Consider the following 11,434-nt stretch of genomic DNA (forward strand, 5'->3'; position numbering starts at 1 on the left):
GTTCAACACCGGCCGCCCCGCTTCTGTGTAGCCTGACCACAGGTTGGAAATCCAGATGAGAGGAAAGTCCGATTGAGATAACTTTTGTTTTCGAAGCATTCAAATAGTAGACGTGATCGAATAATATCGACTGGCGTATAAGACTAGTTACTTGTTTTTGTTCTTCAGGTAAATGCTGATCGCTCTCTTTCTGAAGAACCCCTTTGAAATTAGTGTACGGTTGAAATCTTTTTTTCAGCGGCATCGAAATAGAGGATTCCATGACTAAGAACTGCGAGATACTGCATGTCGCAGCGTGCAGGTATACATTTAAAGAAATGCGTGGGTGTGCTTTTGAGACGCATGCGCGCGTAGCAAAACAAGCATGTGCTGGACAAAAAAGGTGGAGGGGGCGGGGCATTACAAAGATCAATGGTGAGAGAAAAATCAGCAGAATATCATAAAAGGTAAAGGTAAAGTGCTCCCCTGTGCTTAGCACCACGCCATGAAGGCGTATAGGGGGTGTGGGGGTAACGCCCCACACTTTCTTGATCCGGTCATGAGTGGGGATGATGTGATCAGCATCACGCCCCTGACCGCCTTTACCCCCCAGGGTTTCCCCCAGGTACCCATGTTATTCGACGCTGGGTGGGCGCCGGGGCCGCTTCCATCGTTAGAAAAGTTCAGAATATCATAAACGTCATATTGAGGAAATATTGGATAACAAATATTAATTAATTTAATTAAAGCATCAACCGCATTGTCGATCTGAAATTAGGTTTATAGACAGGGGGCAAAATGGAAAATATCGACGATGTTCTAGTATTGGATTGTCTCTGTATTTCCATCGGTATAATCCTCCACCACATTTGAAGCATACTGTTTTATCCTCTTTTTGAATGTAAAGTAATCCTGCTTCGGACAGAGCTTCTACAAACGGGAATTCTTTTGATTGCCAGTTTCTGAAAGAGGACAATCTAGCATTGAAAGATCCCATCTCTGGATATTGCGTCATTGTTCTGTAAAGACACAAAACAAGATAAATATTATAAGTAAGCTGTTGTAAACTGTAACGCTACAAAATTATTAATATACTATTAGGACTATATGTAACTTGTATAAAATTTCAAACAGTATTTACTGTCAATATTTTCTAGTATACGTACCGAGTATTATAAATTTAATTTACGAGTCAGCAAATAAGTTGTTATAATATTGTCGTTTTTTATCGGTACTGGGAATAAAATTTGAAATTTATGCATGGGTTTACCAGAGGCTCTATGGAATAAATACAGAAAACAGTAATGCCCACAGTACACAGACCCGTAACTTTGTACCTGATGAGTGTTGTACGTATAGAATTTAGAGTTATTTTCCAAAAATCGCAAATGGTTATGCACATGTGGAGGTTTTCCGTAACTATCAAAAAATTCCCCCCGGGAGTTACTGTCTATGTAAATTGCTACCCAGTGCTTCCCGGGGCTACCTTTGGGATCTGTATTTACAATCAACGCTGCTGGTAGTTCCACATGTACAGGTAATTCATTAGCTGCGAAAACCCCAACATGATGATTGTCAAAGGCTCTATTTGATATTAACCCGTGAAGCAAATTTAAAGTCGACAGCATTGCTGGACACTAAATAGTAATATTGTGCAACTCACCTTTTTATACTTCAAAGTAGACGGTACACGTCACAGTGGATTCCAGAACGATTTGATCTGGGCCACCAAGCTGTTTATCGTTGTTGAAACAATGGAGAGCTATCTAACACAACGCTGATGCTCGGAATATGTAGGCGGGGTTTACAAACGCGCATGCGTACAATGCTATCTGGCATTTGTTGTGCTGTTGTAAAATGAATTTTGTACTATAAGAAAATTGTCTGTATGTGTGTGTGTGTATATATATATATATATATATATATATATATATATATATATACAGACACACACGCATATTTATTTATTGATGAAGTGTATATATATATATATAATACAATACAATATAATATATATATATGTAGTTTGAAGATACAACATATCAGTAAAATCTAACAACTAGAAAAATATTCATAACATTCGACTTTTATATTATATGTAATTTAAAACATTCTTCACAGTTTGAGAAATGGAGTGCTTGTGGAAACACCCGTTCTCTGCAATATTGGCTGGTCCATCAGAATGTGGAAAGACATATTTTGTGAAGCATTTTCTCCAGTGTTTACCCCAAATGGTAAATGTAAAATTCAACAATATTTTGGTGTGCTACGGGGAATGGCAATCTGCATACAATGATTTCCCTGGTTTTGTACAATTTCGGGAAGGAATGCCTAATATTGACCAATTTGTGCCAAATTCTGGACCTCATCTTATTATTATCGATGATCAGATGAGGGAATGCGATCAAAGAGTCACAGATTTATTTACAAAAGGGTGTCATCATCGTGATATTAGTATTTTCTTTATCACTCAAAATCTATTCCATCAGGGAAAAGGGAATAGGGATATATCTTTAAATAGTCATTATATTGTATGCTTCAAAAATCCAAGAGACAGAGCCCAAATTAATTATTTATCTAGACAAGTATACCCGGAGAATCCAAATTTTATAAAAGATGCATATTACAATGCCACCGCTGAACCCCATGGATATTTGCTGTTTGATCTGAAGCAGAACACTCCGGAAGAAGTACGTTTTCGGTCGCGGATATTTCCCGACGATGATATCAATTATGTATATATTCCTACAAAAAAAGCAAGCATAATCACTAGTCGTTTATTCTGTCATCATGGCTCCAAGAGTGAAACACGCTAAAGTGCTCCAAGTTTTGTCGGATGCTAAACCAGCTCTTCGCACAGCGATATTACAAGCTGCTGATTCTTCCTTAGTTAATTCAATCTGTGAGTGTTGTTACAATGTTCTAAAAGGGAATGTTCCTCTTTCAACACCTCAGAAAACAAGATTGAGCCGGTACAAGAAGGTGATACGTAATCTCTCTGCCAAAGGACACTCTACAAAGCAGAAGAAACAGATACTAGTGCAACACGGAGGATTTTTACCTGCGTTATTAGCCCCTTTAATAGGAGGTGTGTTATCAAGTTTATTTAAGTGAAAAAAAAATCTGAACATGGAGCATGCCAAAAAAATGGTTATAATACCTCAAGAATTTATGGATAACATGAGACATCCTGTTATGTCTGCACCGTCTACATCCTTATCGCAATTGGATCAGGATATGCAAGTAATTTTGAATCTCAAAGGTCTTTCGGATGATGAAAAATGGAATCGTTACAGTATTGTGCTCCAAAAATTTCTGTCTATTACTCGAAAACAAAGAGAACCTGTGTCGCTACCGATTACAGAATCTACTGAGAAGTTGACTGATATGAAAGAAGAAATTCTAGCTGCTACACCTAGCATGTATCGTAGAAAAGCCGAACTGTTGTATGAACGTCTTTTACATAATAGTAATATTGATTGGGATAAATATGGGGCAGTTTTTATTAACAATAATAAAATTGAAGGCTCAAATATTGTCGATCTAGTATCGGATATAATTCGACCACGAAAAACAAGCAATCCTGTTGGGTGGCAACTATTCAATAGAGCTCTGGCGTTATCTAATATTCCTCAAGAATATATAGGTAACCCCCGGAGACAGGAGTTTATTCAACAGATTGTTTTTGGCAACCCCGGACGCCATGTTCCGCTGTCCGGAGCTAACCAAGAAGAGGCACAAGAATTAACAGAAGCAGAAGAAGAAGAAGAAGAAAAGGAACCAATTTATTTTGTATCATCATTTCCAGGGCACAAACGTAAACGTACTGTTCCAGTTTGGTCAAGATACAAACCATGAGCGAAAAAATATTAGAGAATATCTGGTACAATCCATCTCATCCAGCATCCTATTCTACAGCTTCAACACTATGGAAAGCTGTAAAAAAATCCATACCATTGTCAACAATCAAACATTGGTTGACAAAGCAAACTGCATACACTTTGCATAGACCTGTAAAGCGTCGATTTCCGAGAAACTTTTATTTTGTGCATAATATCGATGACCAATGGCAGGCTGACTTGAATGACATGCAGAGTTTGCGGAATCACAACAAAGGGTACAGATATATACTCACAGTTATCGATATTTTTAGCAGGCATGCTTGGGCTGTCCCTGTAAAAAATAAAACTGGTGTATGTATAAAAAAGGCTTTCCAGCAAATTTTCAAACAAAGCAAAAGAAAACCTTTGAAATTACAAACTGACAAAGGCCTTGAGTTTACCAACAGTATTGTGCAGGAATATCTCAAAAAACAAAATGTAATTTATTTTACAACAAAGAATCCTGATATTAAAGCTAGTATTGTTGAAAGATTCAACAGAACTTTAAAGGAACGCATGTGGAAGTATTTTACTAAGCAAAGAACCAGCTGTTATGTTAATGTACTCCCAAAGCTTTTGAAAGCTTATAATCATAAAATTCACTCGAGTATTAAAATGGCACCAGCAGATGTTACTCCTGAGAAGGTTTTGAAAGTATGGCACAATATGTATGACAAAAAACTCAAATCTGATTCATCTCCACTATTGTCATTGAAGATGCCATTCAAAATAGGAGATACAGTGAGAATAACAAAAACCAAAACACGCTTTGACAAAGGTTACATGGAAAATTGGACAAGATAAATATTTGTGGTGGAACGTATTTTGAAAAGAAATCCTCAAGTGTATGAATTAAAAGATCTACAAGGACATAAAATCGATGGAACATTTTATACGGAAGAGTTGCAATTGGTCCGCTTACCGGATATGCATGAAATTGATAAAATCCTTGCGACCAAAGGTAAAGGAGCCAGTAAAAAGTTGTTAGTTCATTGGAAAGGTTACTCCAGATTATTTGACAGTTGGATTAGCGCATCGTTTTTGGAGTCAAAAAAAGAGAGAGAGAGGCATAAATTTTTGTAGGTATTCTCATCAGTGGTACAAATAACCTTCATAACACATCATGAGAAAAGCAAACGCTTTCTACCTTACTTTGCCTAGTAACAGTTCCATGATATATTTCCCAAGTAATACTCTAACTAATTACACCACAAAGCTTCAGAACCGTGTGGAGTTGGACACCAACAAATGGGAGATGGCATTGGTAGAAGTGCATTATCCTTATTCAATACTAAACATTACAAGATTTAACAACTATATTCAATATAAATCTATGGATGATGTCAAATGGAACGAACTTCGAATATCCTAAGGCTATTACGCATCTATAAACAGCATTGTTGCAGAAATCAATAAATATTCTGAAACATTAAATTTTAGTCTCCGAAATCATCCTGCGTACAAACATGTGACTGTTGATATATCTACCAAGCAGAGAAACATAAATGTACGATTGTCACCTCAACTGGCACGGATATTAGGTTTTAAACCGACCGATGATCTATCAGAAGTAAAAATTGGACGCTCGCCTCCAAATGTTGTGAGAGAAATTCCTTCCCAGATGTATATTTACACAGATATTGCGGAATCACATATGGTGGGAGATGCTGTCGCCCCTCTATTACGTATTATAAACATTAATCCTATGGAACATACTTTTGGAAGTGATGGTGTGCAAATTTTCGATTCACCACATTACATCCCAGTGCAGAAACATAATTTCGAACAAATAGAAATTGACTTAAGGGATAGCACTGGTGCACACATCCCATTCTCCTTCGGACTAGTGTGTTTGAAACTTCATTTTAGACGTTGTGGTGAAAAGCTCTGATTATGAATGACCCATATTTTCAATACTACCATCAACAAGCTGGATCTGGTGTAGGTAACATATATTACGGTGCTGCCTATCAAAAAGGACATGGCATTGGAAGTTTTCTTGGAGGACTTTTTCGGTCAGCTTTGCCTCTTATCAAAAAAGGAGCGAAAGCTGTAGGGAAAGAAATGTTAAAAACAGGGGTAAATGTGTTAGGTGATGTTGTAGACAAAACACCCCTAAAACAGTCACTACAATCCAGAATTTCGGATGCCAGATCAAATCTTAAAAGAAAAGCTGAAACAAAGCTCAAGGAAATGATTGGTTCAGGTTATCAGGGGCATAAACATTTCAAAAGGAATCACTCTGCTTCGGGACAGCGAACTGGAAGGATCGCTCAGAGAAAGAAGAGATCCAGTGCCAATACAAACACCAAGAAAACAACCAAACGCAACCGTAAGAAAATTCAAATAACATCAGATATTTTTGATTAGATATGGCGCTAATTAGGGAGAAATCATGTGAGTGTTTTAAAAGTGAATTGGATATTTTCTCGGTAAAACCTACTCAGACAAGCATCTTAGAACACCACACCATCGGATACAAACCTGTTAGTTCTCTGGCAGATAATGCCCCCACCGAGTTTGTAATACCTGGACATGGTGATGATTATATGGATTTAGCACACACAATGTTGAATATAGATGCCAGAATTGTAAAAGCGAATGGTCAGTTATTGCTACCCACAGATAAAACAATTGGACCTGTCAATGATTTTCTCAATGCAATGTTCAGCGAAGTACAAATCTACTTAAATAACAAACTCATCTCGTTTCCATCTCACATGCACCCATACAGGTCTTATTTTGAAAAAGCACTGAACTATGACATATCTGCAAAATCATCTCATCTCCAAAGTGCATTGTGGTACAAGGATACAGCAGGCGCTTTTGATAACGTTTCGGAAGACAACAAAGGCTTTACAAAACGTAACCAACTAACAAAACAGAGTAAAACATTTGATATGTTTGGTTACTTGCATTCTGATATTTTCAATCAAGAGAAATTTTTGATCAATGGAGTGGAAATGCGAATAAAACTGATTCCTTCGAAAAACACTTTCTGCTTGATGGGATTAGATGACAGTGAAGGCAAAGTGGAAATTCTGGATGCTACACTATATGTGAGAAAAGTATCGGTCAGTTCATCCATCAAACTTAGTCACAATCGCATATTGCAAAAACATACAGCAAAATACCCTCTAACAAGAGTCCAACTTAAAGCTGTAACTATTCCAAAAGATATTGTTTCAAAAACAATTGACAATGTGATACTTGGACGTCTTCCGAAACGATTAGTTGTGGGGTTTGTTACCAACGATGCATTCAACGGCACACTGTCTACAAACCCATTCAATTTTCAACATTTCAATTACAACTTCTTTACTTTATATGTTGATGGAGTCCAAATTCCCGGCAAACCACTTCAACCAGACTTTGAAAACAACAAGTACATAACAGCATATCACACATTATTCTCTGGAACAGGGATACACTATATGGATGAAGGAAACAATATATCGCGTGAGGAATACCCCCAGGGATACGCATTACTTGTTTTCGATATAACACCAGACGCAGCTGCAAGTGCCATATCCCACTGCAGTCTTCAACGGCCAGGGGCTGTTAGCTTGGAAGTCCACTTCAAATCGGCTTTGGAATCTACTGTGACTTGTGTTATCTACTCTGAATTTGACGCTCTCATGGAAATTAATAATCAAAGAGATATTCATCTGGATTAATTGTATAACAAGGTGAGTTGCACAATATTACTATTTAGTGTCCAGCAATGCTGTCGACTTTAAATTTGCTTCACGGGTTAATATCAAATAGAGCCTTTGACAATCATCATGTTGGGGTTTTCGCAGCTAATGAATTACCTGTACATGTGGAACTACCAGCAGCGTTGATTGTAAATACAGATCCCAAAGATAGCCCCGGGAAGCACTGGGTAGCAATTTACATAGACAGTAACTCCCGGGGGGAATTTTTTGATAGTTACGGAAAACCTCCACATGTGCATAACCATTTGCGATTTTTGGAAAATAACTCTAAATTCTATACGTACAACACTCATCAGGTACAAAGTTACGGGTCTGTGTACTGTGGGCATTACTGTTTTCTGTATTTATTCCATAGAGCCTCTGGTAAACCCATGCATAAATTTCAAATTTTATTCCCAGTACCGATAAAAAACGACAATATTATAACAACTTATTTGCTGACTCGTAAATTAAATTTATAATACTCGGTACGTATACTAGAAAATATTGACAGTAAATACTGTTTGAAATTTTATACAAGTTACATATAGTCCTAATAGTATATTAATAATTTTGTAGCGTTACAGTTTACAACAGCTTACTTATAATATTTATCTTGTTTTGTGTCTTTACAGAACAATGACGCAATATCCAGAGATGGGATCTTTCAATGCTAGACTGTCCTCTTTCAGAAACTGGCAATCAAAAGAATTCCCGTTTGTAGAAGCTCTGTCCGAAGCAGGATTATTTTACATTCAAAAAGAGGATAAAACAGTATGCTTCAAATGTGGTGGAGGATTATACCGATGGAAATACAGAGACAATCCAATACTAGAACATCGTCGATATTTTCCATTTTGCCCCCTGTCTATAAACCTAATTTCAGATCGACAATGCGGTTGATGCTTTAATTAAATTAATTAATATTTGTTATCCAAAATTTCCTCAATATGACGTTTATGATATTCTGCTGATTTTTCTCTCACCATTGATCTTTGTAATGCCCCGCCCCCTCCACCTTTTTTGTCCAGCACATGCTTGGTTTGCTACGCGCGCATGCGTCTCAAAAACACACCCACGCATTTCTTTAAATGTATACCTGCACGCTGCGACATGCAGTATCTCGCAGTTCTTAGTCATGGAATCCTCTATTTCGATGCCGCTGAAAAAAAGATTTCAACCGTACACTAATTTCAAAGGGGTTCTTCAGAAAGAGAGCGATCAGCATTTACCTGAAGAACAAAAACAAGTAACTAGTCTTATACGCCAGTCGATATTATTCGATCACGTCTACTATTTGAATGCTTCGAAAACAAAAGTTATCTCAATCGGACTTTCCTCTCATCTGGATTTCCAACCTGTGGTCAGGCTACACAGAAGCGGGGCGGCCGGTGTTGAACTACAGTTGCAGGAGTGGCACGCTCTTCAGGAATTGTTTCCAGTAATCGACAATTACATCGCTATTCCAGGTGAGCAGCCTCGTGTTTCCTACCCACTAAGTGAGCAACATGAATTGCTGATAACCACACTGTACAATCGCCGTCAGATCATTATAAGGAAGAAACCAGCTTACGGTTCCCTGGAGATAGTGTTCATCGCAGAAAGTTCGTGGCGGAACTTTATGAAGATATTTGTGTGCATCGAGCATGCGAAAGTTATGTGTGAAACAGTGTCGCCGTATTTGAAATCATATTTTGGAAACTGTGTGGAATCTTGCATTCTCGACCTTCGCGAACAATGTTTCGGTTGCACAGATATTTCCCCTGTCCATGCATGTAATAAGGAGAAGTTTGTGCTTTCCCATCTACATGGATGTACAAAACCTGAGCCTTTGTCTATACAAAACATCGACGGAAAAAGACTTTCCAAAGAAGTGTTTGTTTTTTGCGAGAACATGCTTGTGGAAAAAATAGTGAAACATTTTAATTCAGTGGTTGCAGCAGAAAATGGATATGATAGTGACACAATTCCTTATGTGGGTGAGTGAACAAACTTGAAGAATAAAAAACTTGTTAAATAACATGCTGATAAACTGGTGACACAATATAAACATTTTACATATGTATGTGTGTGTGTGTGTGTGTGTGTGTGTGTGTGTGTGCGGCTCTTTTGAATTTTGTAAATATTGGTAATAAACAGGGATAAAATATATGTCTTGGCTTTTTTCACTTATCACCCTTTTAAAAATCCTCATGGTTTATATTTTTACTGGTAACAATCGTTAATAACAACATTAATAATTAACTATATAATGAAAAAGTGTGTATTGTGGACTTGTCGAAGATAAAGCATGAGAGCTTTTCTTCACACTGGTAAAACTCGGTGTTAATAACAACATTAATAATTAACTATATAATGAAAAAGTGTGTATTGTGAATTTGTCGGAGATAAAGCATGAGAGCTTTTCTTCACACTGGTAAGAATCTGTGTTAATAACAACATTAATAATTAACTATACAATAAAAAAAATGTGTATTGTGGACTTGTCGGAGATAAAGCATGAGAGCTTTTCTGCACAGCGCTGGACACGCAAAGGCAAGTATCTTTATTTTCATTCTATTTCTAACAATGATTCGCTATTTTTTCTTGTCACTATAAAAAACTAATTCAATTTTTCTTTTATCACATCTGTCGCCATTTTGCTTGTTTTTGTTTAATTCCTCTTTATGCATTGAGGTTAATCGAAACGTAACTTTAGACTTTTACATGGAATTGAAACATAGAATGTTGCCTCCTTTGATTGAATCGAACCTGTGACTCCTCTTTGATCACAAAACAATAGTGACGGCCATCTTGCTTATTTTACCTACTCTTTATGCATTTAAGCTAATCGGTACTGGGGCCCCACACGGCAAAACAACAGATTCTAATTTATCTTTATACATTAGCGGTAAAGTCTTTGCGTTGTAATCAAAAGGCATTTTGTTTTGATTTTTAATATCTGTTCCTGCCTAAATACTAATGGGGACTCAACACACTTCTTTTTTATTTTATTTTAAAAACAACATCATTATCAGCCAATTTGACATTGTGAATCGAACCCGGGGACCTTTTCATTACAGCATAAACATCCTATTTCCAATTAGTTCATTTTCTCTTTGTGCACAAAAAGCTAATCGGAACTTTTAAACAAATACAATTGAATATCCAATTTTCACCAACATTGGGAATCGAACCCTCAACCACTTGGTTAAAACATCTCGCGGAATAAAAAACACCCCCCGCGCCGCGCCGCCCCGCTCCGCCCCCCGCGCCCCGGTCGCCGCCGCCGCTAAACACAAAACGCGGCCGCCATATTGATTTTATTCAAATACTATTTATGCACAGATGGACTAATCGGGACCTATAATGGCGGGACAAAATAATTGGCCTCATTTAACTACCTAGAGAATCGAACCCGCGACCTCTTCATTACCAGGCGACAACATTAACCACTAACCCAAAGCCGCCATATTGATTTTATTCAAACACTATTTATGCACAGATGGACTAATCGGGGACCTATAATGGCGGGACTAAACAATTGGCCTAATTTAACTACCTAGAGAATCGAACCCGCGACCTCTTCATTGCCAGGTGACAACATTAACCACTAACCCAACTCGATTTTCGAACTCAACCATTTTGTTGGATTTATTTACACACAGGCTAATCGAGACCATTCAATATTGACATCGTCGCCTTGTAATCAAAGGGTCCCAGGTTCGATACTCGGTGGAGGCACATAGTGGTCCGAATCACCACTTTTCAACTGTAGCTCCAATCCTGATTAGTTTTACCGTGCATAAAACGGACTTAGAAAAACTAACTCAATCTATCAATCAATCAATATTGATTCTACCAGGAATCGAACCCTCGATGCCTCTTGTTTTACAG

This window comes from Lepisma saccharinum, chromosome 25 (assembly GCF_977018435.1).
Source record: "Lepisma saccharinum chromosome 25, izLepSacc3.1, whole genome shotgun sequence".
NCBI classification, from domain to species: Eukaryota; Metazoa; Arthropoda; class Insecta; order Zygentoma; family Lepismatidae; genus Lepisma; species Lepisma saccharinum.